Source organism: Lithobates pipiens, unplaced genomic scaffold (genome assembly GCF_037356315.1).
Source record: "Lithobates pipiens isolate NorthernLeopardFrog02 unplaced genomic scaffold, aLitPip1_a1.2 Scaffold_28, whole genome shotgun sequence".
In the NCBI taxonomy this organism is placed as follows: Eukaryota; Metazoa; Chordata; class Amphibia; order Anura; family Ranidae; genus Lithobates; species Lithobates pipiens.
This window is the reverse complement of record NW_027507789.1, coordinates 84,848,415-84,870,616: the sequence shown is the minus strand read 5'-3', so window position 1 is coordinate 84,870,616 and position 22,202 is coordinate 84,848,415. Positions and strand designations below refer to the sequence as shown.

General features: G+C 42.4%; 1 protein-coding gene across 4 annotated transcripts in view; it reads left to right on the top strand.

The window, feature by feature from the left end:
- COASY (Coenzyme A synthase) overlaps nucleotides 1-22,202 on the top strand; it is a 639,852-nt gene that overhangs the window by 50,948 nt on the left and 566,702 nt on the right. The gene's annotated exons all lie outside the window — the stretch shown is intronic.

Sequence of the window (22,202 nt, the reverse complement as noted above, 5' to 3'; positions counted from 1 at the left end):
TGCAAGGCACTGTATATATGGTGGTGTAGATGCATGGAGCGTGCGTGGCGCATATTGATGCTCCATGACATTTCTGACATCGTGCACATCTATGCGCAGGTCTATGCGCACGCTAACCACTCGTGCGAAGCTCGAATGGATATTGTCAATAGTTGCGTGTATACCGAGGGCTCTGATGCAAATTATCAGATGCAGTGCGCCATCACAAACGATTACGTGCAACGTCTCGTTGGCTGTAACCCCTACACTCTGCATGCCTGGCCGCAATGTTTGCGTTCCAGTCGCACAAATATGCGCTTCAAACATTGCTCCAAAATTGCGCCCATTGATTTAATGCATCAACTATTGCCATTGAACACAAACTCCCAAAGAGGACAGACGGCATTCAAAAAGGCATTGTTATTGATGTGCAGGGATCCTCCAAAGGCAGTCCAGAACCACACTCAAGGTGACTCTGGAAATGTCAGTGGCACATCCATGCACACATTCTGAACAAATTGTATATGTAATTTGGAACCGATTTATTTCACCACCACCAATGCAATATACTGGATCTAAACCTGAACATGACTGTGCAGTAGTAGGTCCTAATATGGGACTAAAAACCACCGGCAAAGAATATCTGTTACGCCCCTCCACCTAGGCCCCCCTGTTCTTTGCCGGGCAGAGATGCAGAGAGCATGGGAGAAATTCCTGCTCGACCCTTAAACTGCAGGGCAAAGAAGTGGAGGAGGAGGCATAAGTCCCCCCCCCCCCACAACGATAAACCCCCAGGGGGAAAATGCATGTGCCAAAACCAGAGAAAATTACAATATTGCTCATCACTTCCATCAAACACCTCAGATAAGAAAAAACAATAAATAGAAATGACAAAAATACCCCAAAATTGACTAACCTCTAATGCAATCGAACACCCCCTCACCCAGGTCCATAATTGGGGAAATCCATGTGGCCAGGGCCAAATAGGTGATCCAGACCATACTTCTGCAAGATTTTTCAAGAAAGTAGGAAAGTATAGTTCAATGATGAAATCAATTGACAGAATCTGCAAGAATATTTGAAAAGGGAGATTGAGATAACACCTCCCATATCTCCCCAAAAATTATTATCCACCAAATCGGTCTGTTTTACCTGAGCTAAAACTCTGCTTCATTTAAGCCAGGAGGAGTTGTGGCCCTCAAATGTCTAATCCAGCGCATTTCGTACTGGAGCAAACACTTGTTCCAATCTCCCCCTCTAATGGGTATATGTAGTCTATCAAGTACTTTGAAGTTGACCTGCGGAAGTCTGTAGTTGTGTTGTCTAGCAACATGTCTGCCCAATGGTACATACAAATTGCATATGCGCATGCTGTGCATGTGCTTTTCTACTCATTTCCTATTTTGGTTTTTCCTACGTAGAAGGCACCACACTGGCACTGCATGAAGTAGACCACCCCCTGGGTTTTACAAGAGGCATAGTGCTTCAGGGTGAACGTCTCCCCATTTGGCAGTGCCAGTGTGATCCTCCTACCTATCACACTGCATTGGTAACACGACCCACAAGGGTATGTCCCCCAGGTTTTACATGGATCTTATCTCTTATCTCCTTTTGTATTCACTTTGGGTTAGTATATTGCCCAGTGAGCTTGCTTTTTTGTAGGTAATTTGTGGTTTGGGACTCACCAGGGTCTTTAAAACAGAATCTTCTGTGAGGATTGACCAATATTAATTATTTTTTTTGATTTGACGATCTTCATTTGAGAACCTTATTATAATTCTAGTAATGTTGTCCTTGCTTTTTTGTTTTAAATGTAAATTAAATCTTTTCTATCAAGGCCTTTTTACCCAATTTGAAGGCCTTTTTGAGTGAATATTTTTTGTATAGCCTCTGCTTAATCTCCTTGTGAGTTCATCTGATTCATTTTGAAAATCATCATCCAATGTACAGCTTCTTCTACTTAAAAATTGACTGGGATGGATTTTTTGAGTGGTTCTGGATGGAAACTGCATAAAGCAGAGTGTTACCTGCAGTTTCTTTCCTATACGATTTACTTTTTAATCTCCCATGGGATTTTTTGGATATTAACATCCAAAAAATTGACTTGATCGAGATTATAAGTCATGGTGAAAAAAAGATTGAAACTATTTTGATTCCTCAGCTGTAAACATTCCTTGAGCATGGTTTCGGGGCCGCTCCAAATGATTAGGACGTCATCAGTGTATCGCTGCCATATCAATATGTGGTGCATATACATAGATGACTGCTCTCCAGACAGAAAATCCTCCTCCCACTCCCCCAGGTACAGATTAGCATATGAGGGTGCGCAACATGTCCCCATAGCTACTCCCTGTATCTTGAGGTAGTGGGAGCCCTTGAAGAGAAAGATGTTCTATCCCAATATGAATTAAAGCATGCGTACCACAGAGGATGAACTTCCAACCGGCGGTAGTCCTTTCCCTGAGAACTCTATCTATAGCTGCAATGCCCAAATTGTGTGGAATGCTATTGTAAAGCGATTCCACATCAATTGTAACTAAAAATGCAGATTGTGTGATCACGAACTCCTCTAATATTTGTAAAACATGGATCATATCTTTGACATATGAAGGCAGATCCATTACATTGGGGTCTAAGGTATTGGTCAATGATTTGACTTAAATCTTCCGAGATGCATCCATTCTCTGAAATAATGGGTCTTCCAGGGGGATTACACAAATTCTTATGGACCTTAGGCAGAGCATAGATAGTGGGCACCTGGGGATGTCTAGTTTGGGTAAAGTCCCAGGTGTCCTTGGTAATGGTTCCCTCATTGTAGGCTTCATCAATTAGTGTGTAGAATTCAACATTAAATTTATCCACTAATGCCAAGATTTTCCAATAACATTGAGCGTTAAGTATTCTCAAGCACATTTTCATAATCGGTGTTGTCCATAAGGACAATGTTCCCTCCCTTATCCGATGCTTTGATCGTGATTTCTAAGTTATTTTTTTAGGGACTTAAGAGCATGTTTTTGATCTAAATTTAAGTTTGGGGGACCTTATCTTTTCCTAAGGTTTCAATCTCCTTCATGACTTGTCTAATGAAGAGTGCCAAAGTGGGGCTTTGATTAAGAGGTGGAAAATTGTGTGACCACTTTTTTATTTTTTTATTTTTTTTTTTATTTTTTTTATGGGATCTCCCTTTTACCTCCTCTTCAGTCTCCTCAACATCACAATCCTCTTCTCATGTTCCATCCAATGATGCGTTCTCTTGGAATAGATTTAAATCCCAAAGTGCCCTAAAATTGTCAGCTTTCAAATTGGGTACTAGTTCTGGCTCTTAACATCCTTGCTTGGTATATAGACTCTTAAAAAAAGCTTTCTTGCAAAAAAGGTTTAAATCCTTGATTGTCTCAAAATTATCATTGCTCTCATTGGGACAAAAGGATAAACCTAAAGATACTACCTCATGTTCTGCCAGAGTTAGAATATGCAAAGATAGAATAACGTTTAATCTTTCCTGCATTACCTTGGTTGTGGGTGACTCTATTTCCAATTGTGTCAGAGGTGGCTGGGACAGTGGTAATACCTTCTGTCTAATCAAGTTGGGTACGTGGCATTTTTGGAATTGCACCCTGATCTTTTCGGTTAATCATATTGCCTTTGCCTCAGTTTGAGGAGACGCCTTTTGGAAAAAGTATCTCTTCCACTGCCCCTTCCACCCTTCGTTGGCTCCATATGGAAATCGAGTGTAGTTTTCTTACTTTTCTGTTGAATTTCACCCTCCATCTCATGCTGTTTGGGAAGCGAACCCTTTCTTTTCCCAAAAAAGTCGACCTGTGTTGGAGGAAGCTGAAGAGGAGGAGTTAGACGGAGTATCAGAGGAGTAATCATTCACCTTAATTGTAGCATCTTGATTCAAAGTCTTTATTTTTGGTTTTGAATATTTTTTTCCCTTTTTATCGTTCTTACATTTATATGCTCGACTATCGCTGAAGGCATTTTTATCTCGCCAGTATTTCTTTTCCTCTTTAATCAGTTTGTTTCCCAAACATTGAGATGTTCTGAGTTTATTTTCCAAATTTATATAATTTTCATGCCCTTTCAACGGAGGCCTGTTCTGGATTAAGAGACCTGAACAAAATAATCTTGGTCCAGAGTTTCAAAATGGAATCCTTGCAGTCAACATCCAGTCGCCCTTCATGAGGGCTTGCGTTACTGTCTCTCGACCCAAAGGATACTTGCACGTCCCAGTGCATGCGCAGTTTCACAAATATCTGCGGTTTGCAGTGTCAAACCAGCATTTCCAGTTTGTGTCCCTACTCTTAGGCCTATCAACCTCACCCAGAACTCGTTCTAAAGTTTTGCTACCGATAATAGCCATTCTACGCAGACAAGGCCTACACGCCTTTCACTACTTCAACGATCCCCTGCTGACTGCAGAAAGTCTGCAGATACTGCAATGATCCCAATGGTCAGATGGGTCATTGGAGGATGTTCCAGAAGGTTTTTACCATTGGTTAAGAAAACCTATCGGTGACAAAAGATTAGACTAACTTCATAAATTAAAGTCCCTAGAATGGTGAAAGTCTGGCAAATCACCACAAATGCCATCAATCAAGTACCAGACTCCACAAGTGATAACCTCAGGTGCCTCAGCATTAGGGTGGGGCGCACACTACAATGGGCTCTACTGGCATATAGTTAGGTTAAATAAAGATACCAGTCCATTCAGTTCAACCTGAGTGTCTACAATGGTCCCAATCCCTGTACATTGCAGACTCACATCGGTCCCTACTCTCAAGGAGCCCATAATCCAAGGTCCCCATTCATATACTAGGGACAATTTTTGGACAGAAGCTAATTAACCTACCCACATGTCTTTGGAGTGTGGGAGGAAACCGGAGTACCCAGAGGAAAACTACACAGGGACAGGGAAAACATGCAAACTCCAGGCAGATAGTGTCGTGGTTGTGATTCGAACCAGTGACCTGCTAGGTGAGAGTGCTAAACACTACACCACTGTGCCGCCCCGTATGTATTCCCTCTGATTGCACTAATCTTCAGACTACTCAACAGAAGAGCAGCACACTCAGGGATGGTGATGGCAATAATCTCAATGTGGTCACGCAGACCGTGGTTCCCATTGCTGCAGTCCTTAGCAGTGGAACCTCTGATACCCCTTCTGAACCTGTTACAACAGGGTTAAGTGGTACATGCCTAGAGGCGATTCAGTTCGCATTGTGCGCTATACAAGTATTTCTTTCATTCATTCATTCATTCATTCATTCATGCAGACCCAGGAGTTCTACACTTAGCAGCCTGGAGGCTGAAAGGAAAAGGTTAGAAAAGCCAGGTTGTTTGGCAGCTGTAGTGAAAACACTGTTGAAAGCGAGAACAGTCACCATTAACCAGACCTACTTGCGAATATGGGAAAAGTTCATTTCCTTCGCGGAGACCAAGTGTTCGATCCCCAGACACCATCAGAAGCTTCCTCCAAACAGGTCTAGACAAAGGCTTCAGTGTTAATACACTGAAGGTATCACGGTATCAGTGAAGTGGTCATCACGGTGTCTAATCCATCAGTTCCTGAAGGCATATGTGAGAATTCATCCCGCAGGAACGATCATATGTTCCACCATGGAATCTCCAAATCATTTTGGACTTTCTATCACAGGCCCCCTTCGAGTTAAGGTGGACTACATCTCTATGAAACCTCTCTTTAAAAGCAATGTTTCTTAGGGCTATTGCCTCAGGCAGGAGGGTGTCAGATATGCAAGCCTAATGCCGCATACACACGACCGGACTTTCAGAGGGACTAGGTCCGACAGACTTTCAACGGAGTTCTGACAGACTTTCCGAATGAACGGACTTGGCCACACACAATCACACCAAAGTCCGACGGATTCGAATGTGTTAACGTACGACCAGACTAGAATAAGGAAGTTCATAGCCAGTAGCCAATAGCTGCCCTAGCGTCGGTTTTTGTCCGTCGGACTAGCATACACACGGGTGGATTTCTCGGTAGGAACTGGGTTCGGCGGAGTTCCGGCGGAAAAATTTGAAACGTTCCATTTCTAAAGTCTGTCGGATTTTTACAAATCAAAAGTCCGCTGCAGCTCACACACGATCGAATGGTCTGCCGGAATTGTTCCGTTGGACCTTTGATGTCAAAATCCGCTCGTGTGTACGGGGCATTAGGCTATAAGCCACCACACTGTTGCCACCTGGCAGACAGTAGTATTACGAACACTACCACACTACAGGTCTAACGTTAATACTCCATTCCGTAGGAATCAGGAAATGGTACTCCCAACCTTCCAGGCAGAAGCATCAGAGACACCACACAGTCTGGACGTTGGGTCCATCTTAAAGAACTACATAGAGATGACTGCATCCTTTTAGGAAGACAGAAAATCTGTTCATCCCAGGGAGCAGAAAAGGGCTGGCAGCGTTCGCAAGGACACTGGCATCGCGGCTAGTGAAAGTCATATGGAGAGCTTATACTGCAAAGAATCTAGAACCTCCAGCAGAGCTTAGGCACAGACCCAAATTTAAAATGTTGGTTTCCTTATGTGTTAGATCAACATCCGTCAGGTTGAAGAAGCCTCCTAATCCTGCGCTCTCCTTTTTATGGACCCTTTGTCCGGCTCTGCACCCCCTGATTCGTCTTATTGGGCTCGTTCTTGCTCCCAATATGGGGGTTCCCTCCATTGTGGTCCTCTGTACTCCTCTGTGCATTGGTGGTCTCCCTTTGATGGGGAAATCCTTGACCCCCCCCTCCTTAAAAAAGGGTGTGGGGATTGGTATCTCTCCCTATCTTCATGTTGCCAGAGAGCATCATATCTGTACTGGAACATGATATTGATTTTGATTATTATATGCTGAATGATACTGTGAGTTTGCAGACACCTCTTGTTTGGTCTCTTCCTTGGTTTAGATTTTTCGGAATAGGGGTAGACTACTTTATAGGTGGATGTATAGGACCCTCCATTCTATGTTCTCTTTTATAGGAGGATCATTCGTATTCAGAGACTGAAGTCTTCCCCTAGAATTCTCTAGATCTGCATTCTTCATATCATTCAACACTGGACCTTTTCGATTGTTGCTATAGATATATATTGTTTTGAACAAAAATCTCCCATATCCCTATGGAATTTCTTAATCTTTTTTTTTTTTTTTTCTCTGTGTCCTTGTCCACTTTTTCCAGTTTCATTTTGATAGGTGTATTAAAATCCATCACTTGCTGGGAATCTTTAATTGGTTCAAGCTGTACCTGTAATTCACTAATCCTTGTTTCCAGACGTGTCATTTTAATACGTTTTTTTTTTTTTTTTTTTTAAATCAGCTCTTGTAATTTAAAGGCTTTAAACAAAATCAATCAGCGCTGAACACAATAAATAAAATAGTGAAGAAAAATTATTGCAGCTAGAATACTATAGGTCAAAATACCAAATCCCACATTACAAAGTAAAATAACAGTACAGCGCAAATAAACATAACCAAAAAAAAAATCAATCAATATAGTGCATATAGAAAAGTCTATAAATGAAATATAAGATAGAATAAGTGAATTTTCAAGAAGAGTCCGCTTGTGCAGTGTGTCTTCAATCAACAAAAACAGGTGATGATGTGATCCCTTCCACCAAAGAGCATGATGGACTCTCACCTCAAATATTGGACCCCTGATAAATCAGACAGGTCAAAAACGCATGTTCCCATCAAGGGTTAATCACAGCAATCAGCAAACATAACGGGAGTGCTCCAGAGATGAATCCTTTTCATGTCCCAAAAACCAGCATGATTCCACATAGAAACATAAAAGACAAAATCTAGTGCTCTCCGTTTGTGAAGAATTTATTAAAAAAGAAGCACGAATAAAATGGTACACTCACATTTCTGTGCACTGATCTCCAGTGCCGAGTAGTGGGCATAAAAATCAGGTACAATCAAACATCCATGCACGGATCAGTGTTACGGCTTGCGGGTGACGTCAAGGCTTGGGTCACGTGGTCCGTACGCGTTGCGTCCCCGAAAGTAGGCGGGACTTCATCAGCGGCGACGGTGTGACGTCGGACAACCGCTTTTAAGCTAGCACACACTGATAGATGGCCAATAGGAAAAAACAAGTGTGCGCAAGTCAGCTACGCGGGACAGACACATGAAGTGTGACCCCCGGAAGCCAAATTTACACACAAGTTTCGAGAGAGAGAGGAAATATGACAAAAAACGTCATGTTAGAAAAACACCAGAGAGGCACACACAGATCGTGATATTCAGTAGTGATAAGTACAGAGTACACACTACACCTCTAGCTGCCCTTAAAAGGTGCAATTTGAATACATCAAGAATAGCAAAATTAGCAATAAAAATATTTAAAATTATTATATTACTACCGGAATACTCACGCAGTATTTGCACTAAAATGGGGAAATATATATCCCTCAACCAATCAGTCAAACCCTGCAGAGTCTATATATGAAACCACAAAGCCGCCAACATCACCCATAGCCACACTGATCCGTGCATGAGAACAAAACAGAAATAAACATATTCAAAAACAATCCATATACTAAAATAGAAAAATAAAATAACCCAGAAAAATAAAATAAAAATGAATGAATGTGAAAACTAAAATAAAAAATGAAAATAAAATAAAAAAATAAAAATAATACATCATCTGTCCGAAATGAAACAATTTAAATCGAAATCAACGTTCAAGCCACTCGGGGGAAGAACCCTGGTTTCATGAATCCAATATGATTCCCGCCGACTTAATTGGCGTATGAAGTTACCTCCACGCCAATGTTTCGTAACCTTTTCAATCCCCCAGAAACTCAAACTTTTAGGACTCTGAGCATGTACCAATTTGAAATGACGGGACACATTGTGTGTCTTAAGGCCCTTCTTAATATTATTCACATGCTCGCCTAACCTAACATGGAGGGGCCTAGAAGTCCTACCAATGTATTGAAGGCCACATCCACATTGGAGCGCATATATACCACCCCCACCGTAGAACACATCAATTGATCGATTCTATACTCCCTGTTATTACTTGCAGCAACAAAAGATTTTCTCTTTTTTATATTGCATCTGGAATGTTTGCATGCTGTACACCGGCCACACGCATAAAAACCGGACAAAAAGGAAAATGACCTACTTTCAGTTTGCACAGGAGGGGCCTTTTTATATATAAAAGGACGTGCGGGTAAGAGGTCCCAATACCCGATTCTGCTTCAATATAAACCAATTTTTTGCCACCAACTTTTCAAATTTTTTGTACTGTACATTATAGTCCAAAACCATTGTAAAATTAACACCTTCTCCTGTTGGTTCTTTAACTCTGTCTCCAACCAATAGAGATCTATCCAACTGTTTAACTAGAGCGACCTTCATGATCAAGACCGGGTCTATCATAACCTTTTTCCTGAAATCTAGAGGACAAAACCTGAGACTGAAGCACAAGTCCTGGCTGTGCAATATCCCCAGAGGACAGTATGTGAGATTGAGGCGTAATTGTTCCAATGTGGATGATTTTGTGCTTCAGTTTCTGGGGGATTGAAAAGGTTACGAAACATTGGTGTGGAGGTAACTTCATACGCCAATTAAGTCGGTGGGAATCATATTGGATTCATGAAACCAGGGTTCTTGCCCCGAGTGGCTTGAACGTTGATTTTGATTTAAATTGTTTCATTTCGGACAGATGATGTATTATGACAGTATGTGAGATTGAGGCGTAATTGTTCCAATGTGGATGATTTTGTGCTTCAGTCTCAGGTTTTGTCCTCTAGATTTCAGGAAAACTGTTATGATAGACCCGGTCTTGATCATGAAGGTCGCTCTAGTTAAACAGTTGGATAGATCTCTATTGGTTGGAGACAGAGTTAAAGAACCAACAGGAGAAGGTGTTAATTTTACAATGGTTTTGGACTATAATGTACAGTACAAAAAATTTGAAAAGTTGGTGGCAAAAAATTGGTTTATATTGAAGCAGGATCGGGTATTGGGACCTCTTACCCGCACGTCCTTCTTTTATATATAAAAAGGCCCCTCCTGTGCAAACTGAAAGTAGGTTATTTTCCTTTTTGTCTGGTTTTTATGCGTGTGGCCGGTGTACAGCATGCAAACATTCCAGATGTAATATAAAGAGAAAATCTTTTGTTGCTGCAAGAAATAACGGAGTATAGAATCGATCAATTGATTACGTGTTCTACGGTGGGGGTGGTATATATGCTCCAATGTGGATGTGGCCTTCAATACATTGGTAGGACTTCTAGGCCCCTCCATGTTAGGTTAGGCGAGCATGTGAATAATATTAAGAAGGGCCTTAAGACACACAATGTGTCCCGCCATTTCAAACTGGTACATGCTCACAATCCTAAAATTTTGAGTTTCTGGGGGATTGAAAAGGTTACGAAACATTGGTGTGGAGGTAACTTCATACGCCAATTAAGTCGGTGGGAATCATATTGGATTCATGAAACCAGGATTCTTGCCTCGAGTGGCTTGAACGTTGATTTCGATTTAAATTGTTTAATTTCGGACAGATGATGTATTATTATTATTTTTATTTTTTTATTTTATTTTCATATTTTATTTTTCACATTCATTCATTTTTATTTTTTTTCTGGGTTATTTTATTTTTCTATTTTAGTATATGGATTGTTTTTGAATATGTTTATTTCTGTTTTGTTCTCATGCACGGATCAGTGTTGCTATGGGTGATGTTGGCGGCTTTGTGGTTTCATATATAGTCTCTGCAGGGTTTGACTGATTGGTTGAGGGATATATATATCCCCATTTTAGTGCAAATACTGCGTGAGTATTCCGGTAGTAATATAATAATTTTAAATATTTTTAAATTTTTATTGCTAATTTTGCTATTCTTGATGTATTCAAATTGCACCTTTTAAGGGCAGCTAGAGGTGTAGTGTGTACTCTGTACTTATCACTACTGAATATCACGATCGGTGTGTGCCCCTCTGGTGTTTTTCTAACATGAAGTTTTTTGTCATTATATATTTCCTCTCTCTCTCGAAACTTATTGTGTGTAAATTTGGCTTCCGAGGTCACGCTTGAGGTGTCTGTCCCGCGTAGCTGACTTGCGCACACTTGTTTTTTCCTATTGGCCATCTATTAGTGTGTGCTAGCTTAAAAGCGGTTGTCCGCCGTCACCACTGATGAAGTCCCGCCTACTTTCGGGGACGCAACGCGTATGGACCACCTGACCTAAGTAGAGGTCGACCGATATATCGGCCGATATTTGCAGTTTTTTAAATAATCGGCATCGGCCGATTTTGCTGATAAAAAGCCGATTTAGAACTACAGCGGGACTTCGAAATGACTTCTGTATAGAAGACAGTGTGAGTTGCCTGAGTCGTCATAGCAACCCTTTCCTCCTCTCTGGGCAGTCTGCCAAGAAAAGAACTAAATGATACAATGTTTACACTTCAATGAATGAAGTCATCTCTGTGTGTAGAAGTTCTCAGTTTAACCATTTAAAGACTAAATCTTTTCTGACACTTGTTGCTTACAAGTAAAAATCCTGTATTTTCTGCCAGAAAATCACTTAGACCCCCCAAAAATTATATATATTTTTTTAGCAGAGATCCTAGGGAATAAAATAGCGGTTGTTGCAATATTTTATGTCACACGGCATTTGCACAGAGGTCTTTCAAATGCATTTTTTTGGGAAAAAAATACACTATTTAAAAATAAAATAAAAACAGTAAAGTTAGGCCAAAAGTTTTGACTACCTGTTTTTATTTAATACATAGGTTTTTTTTTTTTTTTTTTTTTATCTAAATCGTACATACAAGTAAACTGATTGGAGGTTTGTTTTGTTTAATAAATGTTTAAATGTAAGAAATTTTCTGTATCACTTATGAAGGCTGCTTTCACACTGGAGCGTTGATGTTAAAACGCAAGTTTTAGCGGTGCTATTTGGCTGCTAGTGGGGCACATATAACCCAGCTAGCGGCCAAGGAAGAGGTTAAATGTGCCCATGAAGCACTGCTGCCAAATCGCATTGCATGCACTTCGGCAGTGGTGCCCATTCATATCAATGGGCAGGAGTGGTGGAGGAGCGGTATACACCACTCCAAACGTGCTGCTTGCAGGACTTTTTTTTAAGATCCTGCCAGCGCATCTCCTCAGTGTGAAAGCACTCTGTCTTTCACACAGACTGCAGGGGAGCCGTTTTGCAGGCACTTTACAGGTGCTATTTTTAGCCCAAAAGCGCCTGAAAAACGCCCCAATGGGAAAGGTGTGTTAGATCAAGGGGGATTAAAAAAATAATAATAAATAAAAAAGGAAAAAAATAAATAAAATAAAATAAAATCGGCCTAACATATCGGCCCCAAAAAATCGGCATCATATATCGGCTATCGGCCGCCATGATTTCTAAATATCGGCATCGGCCAGAGAAAAACCCATATCGGTCGACCTCTAGACCTAAGCCGTGACACCACCCGCAAGCCGTAACACTGATCCGTGCATGGATGTTTGATTGTACCTGTTTTTATGCCCACTACTTGGCACTGGAGATTAGTGCACAAAAATGTGAGTGTACCATTTTATTCCTGCTTCTTTTTTAATAAATTCTTCACAAACGGAGAGCACTAGATTTTGTCTTTTATGTTTCCATGTGGAATCATGCTGGTTTTTGGGACATGAAAAGGATTTATCTCTGGAGCACTCCCGTTATGTTTGCTGATTGCTGTGATTAACCCTTGATGGGAACATGCGTTTTTGACCTGTCTGATTTATCAGGGGTCCAATATTTGAGGTGAGAGTCCATCTTGCTCTTTGGTGGAAGGGATCACATCATCACCTATTTTTGTTGATTGAAGACACACTGCACAAGCGGACTCTTCTTGAAAATTCACTTATTCTATCTTTATTTCATTTATAGACTTTTCTATATGCACTATATTGATTGATTTTTTATTTATTTTTGGTTATGTTTATTTGCGCTGTACTGTTACTTTTTACCTTGTAATTTTAAAACCCATCCCATTAAAAAAATCTAGCCATTCATTAATTGATTCTGGATCATCAAGACCATCCTGAGGGACTACTTCCCATCTTTTTTTTAGTTTTCAAAAGTTTTTATTAAATGTAACCGTTAACATACAGAAATAGACAAAACATCCTTCAATATAGTTTCCAACAATGGATATATGGTATATAATCTTAACCGAGATCTAGGTTATAGTCCCTCAAGATGTCTTCACTTCAGGCTGCGACAGGAGGAAATATCTCGGCGGTGAGAACTATTCCCATAGGATATTGCTGACATTTAAGATGGAGCATAGTATTCATATTAAAACCAAAAGAAGAACAGAAAAAGACAACTAAACTGTGTCAGTCTTGAAGTCTGTACAAGAGTTCCACTTTGCATCAAATATAGGGATAGAATCATGTAGGGTGTGGAAGAGTTTTTCGTCAATCGTCATGTGGTCAATGCGTGATATGACTTGTACACAAGAGGCCAATGACGTCTTCCAATTTAGTGCAATCGTCCAATGCATAGCAATACAGATTGAGTAAATTAATCTCATCATGGGTTTGGGGGTATCAGGGAGATCCTGAAACAAGAGGCAATGCTGTGGGGAGAGGGTGATGGGGTTCCCTGGTAATTTGTCAATCATTTTAAAGACTTCCTTTCATGTGGGTTTGTTTTTCACAGCCCTATAATGTGTAAGTACGTGCCCAAGTGGGTGCAACCCCTAAAGCACATGGGTGAGGTTTGTGGGAAAATTGTATTGAAGCAAACGGGGGTGTAGTACCAGCGTGTCGTTAATTTAATAGCCGTCTCTCCGATCTATGGCATTTGTTCATGTTTTGCCAACCCTTCACCCAGTCTAGGTCATCCTCTCCCAGAGAAAGATCCTGTTCCCATTGGGATCTATATGTCACAGAGGGTTTCTCAACAATAGATTCTAAGGACCTATAGATTCCTGAAATCAGACCCCTTTGGCGAGGAGAGGATAGACAGATGTCCTCAAATGTCCTAGACTCTGGGGGATTTGGATAGTTTTGTTTAAAGAAATGGCGAATTTGTAGAAAATTATAATATTCTCCCTCTGGCATATAACGAGTCTGTAGGTCAGAGAATGCGGAGAACTTCCGCTCATCTAGGAAATCCACCAATTTGGTCAAGTTGCATTCTGTCCAGGCTCGGAATGATTCCGGATGATCACATGCCAGGGGGAAATCTTGGGTCTCCCAGAAACGAGGCTTCCAAGGGAGTTTGTGAGATAAGATTATACTTGTACTTATATATATTCCACAATTTTAGATCTATTGCAACCACATGGTTTTTAAGGGACAGTTCGGGGATAGGAGGGCTAGAGGACCACATAAGTCCAGAGAGGTATAAGGGAGTGATAGTCGCTTTCAAATCTGACCCGGGGGACCTTTGGAGTTCCCAATGTTCCATTGGGCTTGTTGCATTAATCTACTGGCCAGATAGTATAACCATATCTGCGGGACACCCAAGCCCCCTCTTTTTTTTGACGAGTGGTAAAGAACATCCCTAGTGAATCTCGGGGTCTTATCATTCCAAATGAATCATTTCAAAAATGGGCTTGAATATTAAGTAGGTATGTTTTGGAAAGTCTAATTGGAAAGGAGCGGAACAAGTACAGTAACCGAGGGAGGCTGGTCATTTTGAGCACAGTGATTCTGCCTATAAATGGGATATGGAGGGGGGGACCACAGCTTAAGGTCATAGGGGGATAGTTGCCTGCAAAGAGTTTATTAAAGTCGATTTGTGAGGTTGCTACCCAGGTATGGGAGATGGGATTCTGTCCATGTAAAGGAGTAATTTCGCTTAAGGTGGTCTAGTTCCGCGGGAAGGTAACCTATCGTGTAGACAACCGATTTAGAAACATTTATTGAAAGTCCGGAGATGCTGGCAAACCGTGACAGTGTTTGTAGTAAGTTTGGGAGGGGGATAAGAGGGTTGGAGAGGAACGTTAGAACCTTGTCGGCGTACATTCGAAATGTATAGTTTAAGGATCCTTTTGGGGTAGCCAGATATGTTTGGGTTATTCAGTATAGCAATGGCTAGGGGTTGTAGTGCTAGGGCAAAGATTAGGGGGGAAAGTGGACACCCCTGCCTGGTGCCTCTTCCGAGTTGCAGCCAGGGATCTTGATGTGGGTTTTCGGGTTCCGATACAGGACCTGGAAGGCTTGCAAGAATTTCCCACAAAACCCCATACGCCGTAGAAGAGACATGACCTAACCCCAGGAAACGCTATCAAGTGCCTTTTGTATATCCAGGCTTGGCATGAGGAGCTTTCGGGAGGTTAAACCAGCGTCTTGGATTATGTCCGTAGCTAAACGTACGTTATCCGTGATGAATCTATGGGGAATGAAGCCAGATTGAAAAGGGGATATCAGGGAAGACATTATACTTGCTAATCTGTCGGCTAGAATTCTACGAAATATTTTTTAAGTCGTTATTTATGACAGATATTGATCTGTAATTTTGGGGAAGTGTGATTTTTGTTCGGTTTTGGTATCAGTCATATTCGCTAATAGCATCTCCTCAAGGGAAGCTGTGTGTTTGTGTGTAGAGGAGAAGCCGTCTGGGCCTGAGGCAGAACTTGCTTTCAAAGATTTGATAACATTGAGGACTTCAGTGATCGTTATGGGGGCGTTAAGCTTCTCGAGTTGTGTGGGGGAGAGAACGGGTATAGGGATATCCTGAAAAAGGAAACCTCTTCCGAGGAAGGTGAGGATTGCCCTGATGCCAGCAATGTCGAATTAAATTGTTCAAAGATCCTAATGGCCTCTTTTGGATGTGAGGTGGCATGGCCTGTTTCCGAGGCTAATTTAGACATGAGGAGGCCTGGTAGACTGATTCAACTTCCTTGCAAATAAAGTGGAGGAAGTATTATGTAGTAAGTATTTGGCCCTAGACCATCTAAGGGCTTTTTCTACTTTGGTGGATAAGAGGGAATCTAGTTCTAGGCGTTTCTGGTTTATAGCATCCCTAGTTGAGTGTGCTAGCTAGTAAGGAGTCTGTTTTTATAAAAACGCTATCAAGTTCCTGAGAAAGGTCTACAATGTTTTTTGTCTCTGGATCTTGTTTCGAACTGAGGCAATGCTAATGAGTGTACCTCTTAGGACTGCCTTATGGGCTGCCCAGACTATAGAGGAGGTTGTTTCAGGGAGGTTGTGTAAATTAAAATAGTCATCTATGGCCTTTGCCACTTCTGATTCTACTGTTAAGTCTGAGAGGATAGCTTCGTTAAGCCTCCATGAGTAGGGTGTGGGTGCTAATTTTATGAGCGAACAACCCACCCACTGGAGGTCCAGTGGGTGGGTTGCAAGTTGGAGTGACGTGCCAGTGGGAACAAGCAGTTACCAAGGCAGCATAATGATCAGTGGGGTTGATCGTCGACTCGATCTCCGGCATCGTAGCGAATCCTTTGCCTGTCTCTTCAGGGTGGTGGAGTTTGCGAAATTGGTACGGGTCTTGGCGCTGCATCCAGAAGGCCCGGCTTCACCAGGATCTCCTGGCCTTCCTGTAGAGAGGAGGCGGAAAATGTGGTGCCGTTATGAGGGACAAGTAAAAGGGGAAGCCCCACCTGTATCGAATATGGGCTGTCTGAAGAGCCGTGGTTATCTCTTTGAGTCCCCTTCTTCGGTCTAAGGTGGCTGGGGAAATGTCCGAGTATATTTGGATGGGATGATTATCTAAAGTAATGCGTTGTTTATTCCTGGCCGCTCTCAAAATGTCCTCCTTGCTTAGGAAGTCCTTCATACAGAGGACCACATCCCTAGGGGGTTTATCATCCGGAGGTTTTGGTCAAAGGGCCCTGGGGATTAGATCGCATTTGAAGGCAGCTGAGTCATAATCCGGGAGAAGGGATTTGAATAAACGGATCACTGTGAGGATTAATTCCGTCTGATTTGGGGATCCCTTGCAATCGCAAATTGCTGAGCCTGTTTCTAGTGTCGAGGTCCTCGACTTGGGTTTGGATCATAGAGAAGGTTGAGGCTAGTGATTTGTGTTCTCTGCTGAGATCTCTGTACGCTATGGCCAATTCATTGTGTTTCGTTTCAAGCCTCTCTGGCCTAAGGCAGCTATCCCTTGGGACAGTGTGTGAGGTCTTGTGTAGTTCTGTTTGAAACTTAGTGGCCAGCCTAGAGTACATGGCCTCCAGACTCGCATCCAGGTCCACTTTGGAGAGAGTGGATGAGTACTCACTGTTGGCGTTCGGAGAGGGAGCCAGCGGTGGAGACGGGGCTGGGGAGAGGTTTTTCCCCACAGCGCCATTTTGGGCCATGCTGCAGCGCTCCCGCCTGCAAAGGAGATAGTGGGTCAGAGTATTCTAGACTGCGCCCTGGGATTTCTTCTTCCTCTCAGGCATGCACTGGGTCTATGCACCTCGAGGGGTGTTAAATTTGCTGCAAATGACGGAGCGGAGCTACTGCTTCACGTTGTCTGTTCCTCTCCCCCATCTTGCACTCCTAATGATTTTTTTTCTTTCGTATGTTGCTCTAGAGTACAAATGTCCCACCATGTTCTGACTTGTTTTTCTAAAACATTTAATGCTCCATTGTAATTGGCTTGTGCTGTGGTATGCTCGTTGACAGCAAATACATTAATATCAATGTTTATGCTGCTCAAACTGTAGGGCATCCATGCCTGCCGAGAAGACAAAATACTAATAAGAAAAGAAGGGGTATAAAGGCCTGCAATACCCGAACTCGGCGCCAGATCAATCCCACAGCTCTGATAGCAGTACACACAATAAGAAAAAAAAATGTTTGTGTATATATAAGTAATACTTTTAAAATGAATCCAACACATTAAAAGGGTGCTAAGCAGCTGTTAAAATACAAATAAAACGCATATAATTAAATAGTAAAAATATAAACCGTCCAATCCCTGAATCATATAGATACTAAAACAGCCCTGGAAATTAAAAAGATAATATATTATAAACCAGGGCTCGACAAATCCCAGGCGCCAGGTCGACTAGAAATTGTGCCCTGGCGCCTGGGTTTTTGTCACTGACACAAAGCACTGTCTTGTAGTCGGGATGGAGCAGGAAGAGAACGGTTCAGCAGCCTCTGACATCCTCCTCCTTCTCCACACACTGTTGGCAGAGCAGCGCCGCAGTGTGTGAAACTGTGTGTAGAGAGGAGCTGTCAAAATTGAGGCTGAATGTCGGGGTGGGCGGGACCCGGGGTGGGCGGGACTCAGCTTTTCAACATCAGCCAATGGGATGAGATCTGGGCGGGCCGATACGTGTATGTGGCCCCTCCCCTTTCTTAAGAGGCCCAATCATTGGCTGGATAGCTGCCGGTCCCGCCCACCCCGGGTCCCGCCCACCTCTGACACCACGCTGAATGTGTCAGCTCCTCTCTTCTCTCCATACAGTTTCACACAGTGCAGCACTGCAGGGAGCATTCAGTTTGACAGTTACACTATCGGCTGTGAAACCTGCCAGTGCCATCCAGTGCCACCTGCCATCTGCCAGTGCCAACCAGTGCAATCCAGTGCCACTTGCCAATCAGTGCCAGTTAGTGCCGCCTGCCATTGCCAACCAGTGCAATCCAGTGCCACTTGCCAATCAATGCCAACCTGTGCCAGTGCCACCCATTGCCATCTGCCAATGCCAGTTAGTGCCACCTGCCAGTGCAATCCAGTGCCACCTGGCAATGCCAGTACCACCTGCCAATGCCATCTGCCAGTGTCACTTGCCAGTGTCAACCTGTGCAATCCAGTGCCACTTGCCAATCAGTGCCACCAGTGCCATCTGCCAGTGCCAGTTAGTGCCACTTGCCAGTGCCAGTTAGTGCCACCTGCCAGTGCAATCCAGTGCCACCTGCCAATGCCAGTTGGTGCCACCTGCCAGTTAGTGCTACCTGCCAGTGCAAACCAGTGCCACCTGCCAATGCCATCTGTCAGTGCCACGTGCCATCCAGTGCCACCTTCCATTGCCACCTGCCAATGCCAGTTATTGCCACCTACCAGTTAGTGCCACCTGCCAGTGCCAAGCAGTGCCATCCAGTGCCACCGGCCAATGGCAGTTAGTGCCACCTGCCAGTGCAATCCAGTGCCAGTTAGTGCCATCTACCAATGCCAATCCAGTGCCACTTGCCAATCTGTGCCACCCATTTCCACCTGCCAATGCCAGTTAGTGCCACCTGCCAGTGCAGTCCAGTGCCACCTGCCAGTGCAGTCCAGTGCCACCTGCCAGTTAGTGCAGTCCAATGCCAATGCCAGTCAGTGCCACCTGCCAATGCTGCCCATCAGTGCCACCTGCCAGTTCCCATTAGTGCCACCTCAGTGCTGCCTATTGGTGCCCATCAGTGCTACCTGTCAGTGCCCATCAGTTCCAACCTCAATGCCACCCCATCAGTGTCCATTAGTGCAGCCTATAAAAGCGCATCAGTGAAGGAGAAAAAAACCTTTTTTGCAAAATCTTTTTTTTATTATTTTTTTTATTTTTTTAATTTCTAAATATTGTCTTTCTCTTGGCATCAGGCATGAGCAATTCTTATTGTCCGATGAACCAGACATGCAGTTCTGGGCGATGGGCAGATGATTTAAATAACTGGCTCCTAACTTTTTCAGCTGGCTCCTAGATTCTGAGCAAATTTGTCAAGCCCTGTTATAAACCAGTGGTAAACACCCCAGTTGTAAACAGATATGTAACTGATGGTTGTGGTGAACAGTTCAAAGCATTTAGAAGCATCGAAGATGTTAGGAACAGTTCAAATTGTTCGAGGTGTTCAAGGTTTTCAATCGTTGTTCTAGCATTCCACCACTTGCAAGACTCTTCCCCAGGGGGTCAAACTCACCAGACGCCTGTAACAAGTAAGCCTTAAGTTTGGTGTAGGTCAGCTGCTTTGATAACTGATTCTTTTCCAGAAATCCACTGTTGCAGGGGCTCAAACACATGTCATAAAATATAAGAAAGACACTACATATTGTAATCCTGTTTTATTATGACCCAATTCCGCATACATCATAAACCCCCTTCATACTAGCTACGTACATCAGAATAAAATCAACAAGCAAATATAAATCGCCCAGAGGGCACTACCACCATGTCCAGCCGTCAGAGGAAAGCGTGTGTGTGTGTGTGTGTGTGTGTGTGTGTGTGTGTCACACACACATCGCAGGGGTTCACAATTGGAAATGTACAGTTGTGAAATAGGTCTAAAATTCTGTTCTCTGTCTGGCTCCTTCCCTGGTTTAGGCAATGTAATGACTGTAGGTTGTAGCATTTCTGGTGGAAATGAGGCAGAGGAGGCAGCAGCATGAAAATACCCACTTCAATATTGGTGCTAATGTTCCAGCAAATCTTTTATAATATTGAATCAGGGCCAGGTTACTTGGTAGCTTAGATATGATCTCCCATGATTTCCGAGATAGAAAATTGAGAGTTTAAAGGGCTTAATTCTGATGGGGTTAGTGTAGGGAGGGAGGTATCCTGTAGGACTATTTCTATAAGTTCTGGGGCAGGTTGGGGTACTTCTGTATCCTCTCTCAAGTTATATATGCTCCCATACTAACTGCTGAATTCATCCGCTATTTCTTTGGGATTAGTTAATTTGTATCCACTTTTTGGATGATACAGATATTTTGTTTTATTACTTTTTCCTTAATCTGTTTTGCTAATAATCTACCTGCTTTATTGCAGTGGGTATAAAAATCAGCTCTATATTTAGGCGTGTGGCATATGTGCCTTGAAAGAAGCAGGGTTCGAAGATCATCCCGAGCTTTTGTGAGTTTATTGCTTGCATCTACAGAAGGTGTTTTTTTTTTTTTTTTTTTTTTAAGATTCTAGGCTTGAGATGTCTCTTAAAACAGAATCCATATGCTGCCTCCTCTTCTTTCCTAAGGCACTATGTTTCATTAGTAATCCCCTTATGAATGCCTTGTGGGTATTCTATAAAACAAATGGGTTCACCTCCGCAGTATCGTTCTTGTTAAATAATTCTAATGATTTCTCAATGTCCAGTGTGATTGTTGGATCTGAGAATAGGTGTACATCTTTTTCCATCTATTAGCCTGGGTTGAAAAACCATGGCTCCCCACGGTTAGACACCGAAGCGTGATCAGTCCACGTGATGACGTTGCCAATTTCTGAGTGTGAACCTTTTCTGTAATAAGAATTTGTCCAGTAAAAATGTGTCTATCCTTGAATGTGATGGACCTGAGAGAAGAAGGTATAATCTTTCTCGGTGGAGCGCTGGCATCTTCAAACGTCATAGTTGGTAAAGTTAAATATAGTTATTCTAAAACCTTTTTCTGTGTGTTGTTCGATATGTTCAGCTGATGATTGGAAATGGCATTTAAGTCACCACAAAGGATGATGTGGCCAGAGTTTTGTTGTTTGACCTTCCTCCAGAGCTTATTTAACCACTTTCAGACCGGACCATTTTGCTGGTCAATGACCAGAGGTCTTTTTACAATTTGGCACTGCGCTGCTTTAACTGGTAATTGCGCGGTCATGCAATGTTGTACCCAAACAAAATTTGCGTCCTTTTTTTCCCACAAATAGAGCTTTCTTTTAAAGGTATTTGACTGACTGTGCGATTTTTTTTATTTTTTGCGATGTAAACGTAAAAAGACCGCAAATTTTGAAAAAGAAATGACATTTTCTACTTTTTGTTATTAGAAAAATCCAATAAACTCAATTTTAGTCATACATTTAGGCCAAAATGTATTCAGCCACATGTCTTTGGTAAAAAAAAAGTCAATAACTGTATATTTATTGGTTTGCGCAAAAGTTGTCACATCTACAAACTAAGGTACGTTTTCTGGAATTTACGCAGCTTTTAATTTATGACTGCCTATCTCATTTCTTGAGGTGCTAAAATGGCAGGGCAGTACAAACCCCCCCCCCAAATGACCCTATTTTGGAAAGTAGACACCCTAAGGAAATTGATAAGAAGCATGTTGAGCCCATTGAATATTTTTTTGCCTCAAGCGATTGAATAATGACAAAAAAATATATATATTTTTTTTACACAAAGTTGTCACTAAATGATATATTGCTCACACATGCCATGGTTATATGTGGAATTGTACCCCAAAATACATTCTGCTGCTTCTCCTGAGTACGGGGATACCACATGTGGTCGACTTTTTGGGAGCCTAGCCGCGTACGGGGCCCTGAAAACCAAGCACCGCCTTCAGGCTTTCTAAGGGCGTAAATTTTTGACTTCACTCCTCACTACCTATTACAGTTTTGAAGGCC